This window comes from Pristiophorus japonicus, chromosome 6 (genome assembly GCF_044704955.1).
Source record: "Pristiophorus japonicus isolate sPriJap1 chromosome 6, sPriJap1.hap1, whole genome shotgun sequence".
Classification (NCBI taxonomy): domain Eukaryota; kingdom Metazoa; phylum Chordata; class Chondrichthyes; family Pristiophoridae; genus Pristiophorus; species Pristiophorus japonicus.
The window spans coordinates 240,284,528-240,287,422 of record NC_091982.1 but is presented as its reverse complement, the minus strand read 5'-3'; the positions used below and the strand labels follow the sequence as shown (position 1 = coordinate 240,287,422).

Genomic DNA, 2,895 nt, shown 5'->3' with positions numbered 1-2,895 from the left:
CAACATCAGTGTTCTTGATCAGGCCAACATCCCCAGCATTGAAGCACTGACCATGCTCGACCAGCTCCGTTGGGCGGGCCACATTGTCCGCATGCCCGACACAAGACTCCCGAAGCAAGCGCTCTACTCGGAACTCCTACACGGCAAGCGAGCCCCAGATGGGCAGAGGAAACGTTTCAAGGCCACCCTCAAAGCCTCCTTGATAAAATGTAACATCCCCACTGACACCTGGGAATCCCTGGCCCAGGACTGCCCAAAGTGGAGGAAGAGCATCCAGGAGAGCGCTGTGCACCTCGAGTCTCGTCGCCGGGAGCATGCAGAAACCAAGCACAGGCAACGGAAGGAATGTGCAGCAAACCAGTCCCACCCATCCTTTCCTCCAACCACTGTCTGTCCCACATGTGATAGAGACTGTACAGCCACCTGAGAACGCACTTTTAGAGTGGAAGCAAGTCTTCCTTGATTTCGAGGGACTGCCTATGATGATGATGATGATGCCTGATTTTGAAATTCATCTTTCGGTAGTTAGCTATTAATTAGGTTAGATCTTAAAACTAAACTTATCTAATCCTTATTCATGTTTAGTCCCACATCTGAAAGGCTTCGGGGACTTAGTAGGTCATTAAATATTCAGAGAGCCATTGAGCTTCTGTCAATCTTTTCAAAACCCTTCCATATTTATTCAAAGCATATGTTTTAAATGCAAGCAGTCCTTTAATAAGGTCAAACCCAAGGGTAATTTAAAAAAATATATTTATACACTTTGTAGCATTCCTAAGTATCCCTGTACCAAACAAATACATATTCGTGTAAAAGTCACTCAATAAAATAACGGTAATACATTGTCAAATTAACTGCTGCACGGTTTCTGTAAGACTGCTCACTGCTAATCGTAATTCCCTGTATAATACCCCAGAGTGGAGATGATTGGGTAATTCCCCTGTCAATCATGCCTGGAGACCTCACTGCTGTAAGTCACTGGCATTGATTGTAAGCCCATAATTTGTACAGGTTGGACCTCTGTGCTCTGTGGTCCGGCACCCTCGGGACCTGACCGGTGCCGGAACAGAGAATTTTCCGAAGCATAGGAGATCAGTCTATGACTGTACCGATGTACCCTGCATAAGCATACGCCGAGCCTAGGCATACCGGTACCTGTAGATTGCTACTCACCACTCTCCTGGGCTATCTACCTCATCATGCCTTAAAAACCTTTGACTTCCAGGAAGCGTGGGAAACCGGGATGCCACCAACGCAAAGTGGCAGTTCCGCAAACTAATGCTGAACCACGGGTGATTCTGGACCAGAGAGTCCCGGACCAGAGAGGTTCAACCTGTACAATGTGACTTGCCTCCACTCACTTCGTTTCGCTTTTATCGGGAGACTTTGCTGTAGTTTTGGGCATTGAGTTATATTTGCTGTAGTTCGTAGGGACTCTTTTTAAATAGACTCTGTTTACTGCGTAAATAGACTCTATTTGCCGTGAATCCTACCGCAAGTCTCGCCCCGCCTCCAATGCTTTGGCTTGACACAATGCAACTTGTTGGCTTGACATAATCCAGTCTTTTTAAAATCCAATATGCTCACTGTATTGAGCATTGGGCCTTTGACGGGCAGTGCAATGTTTCACTTTCTGCAACACTAATATTCCCCTGGAACAATGAATCATTCCGCCTGCAGCTCACGCTGTGTAAATCCATTGCTCATTTGACAGCACTCCTGACACTCCGACATTAAGTCATAGAAGCCTCTCACTGATACAGTACATGCTGAACAGCCCAGCAAACATCCCACAAAAACATCTATTCCTCTCATATATAAGAAAGATTGTAATTAATATTAAGAACTATTTACCTTTCTGTTCTCCAGTCAAGTATAAAACTAAAGAAAGAGCTTGCATTTATATAGCACCTTTCACTATCTCAGGACGTCCCAAAGTGCTTTACAGCCAATTAACTACTTTTGAAGTAAAGTCACTGTTGTAATGTAGGAAACATGGCAGCTAATTTATGTACAGCAAGCCTTTTGGCTAAGATCAAGTGTAGTATCTGTTCTTATCAGTTTAATATCCCCTATGGGGACATGATATTGAATTGATTTTTGGACAGGGAGCTGGATCAGAGGCTTGCCCCGTCCACTCCATGCACCGACCTGGTATTGCAATATTTCCAGGAACGGTGCAACTTCGCCTCTCGGCCTTTTGGCCTAAGATCAAACACATTGGCGCAAAGTGATCTTTGGGGTTAGAGTTGATCTGGAACGAAATTGGAAAATAAAAAATTTAAAAAAAAATGTACAGCAAGCTCCCACTAACAGCAATGTGATAATGAACAGATCATCTGTCTAAGTGACATCTGATATGTTGCCCAAGACTAGTTTCACTCGCAATGCGCCTTCTCTTGTGGGACTAACTGGAGAACGCATGATTGCCAATGTTATTTGGTTACCTGGGCATATATTCTATTGCTCATTTCTGTAATATGTTTTTGATGGAAGAATGCTTGCAGTGAAGTCGTGCTGCATGATATGGGCATATTACACAGAATTTACTGCACAGATACAGGCCATTCAGCCAAACTGGTCCATGCTGGTGTTTATGCTCCACACGTTGGTTCCTCCCACTCCAACAAATATGAACATCTAACGGGCAATCTCGTGGCCTGGCGCTCCTGGTTTAATTTCAGCATGTCTTCCTTCCCTTCTTCTACTTAGGCAGTCCCCCGGAGTCGAGGGTGACTTGCTTCCACACTAATATGAGTTCAAAGGTGACTGATGAGACCAATCTGGGATCTATCCCTGGAGATGAGGGGGTTGACTTATGAAGGTAGGTTGAGTAGATTGGGCCTATACACATTGGAGTTCAGAAGAATAAGAGGTGATCTTATTGAAACATAA

The 2,895-nt window shown here is 44.5% G+C and overlaps 1 pseudogene; it reads left to right on the top strand.

The window, feature by feature from the left end:
* Window positions 1-2,013: 2,013 nt before the first annotated feature.
* LOC139266529 (U2 spliceosomal RNA) lies at window positions 2,014-2,188 on the top strand (annotated as a pseudogene).
* Window positions 2,189-2,895: the final 707 nt, after the last annotated feature.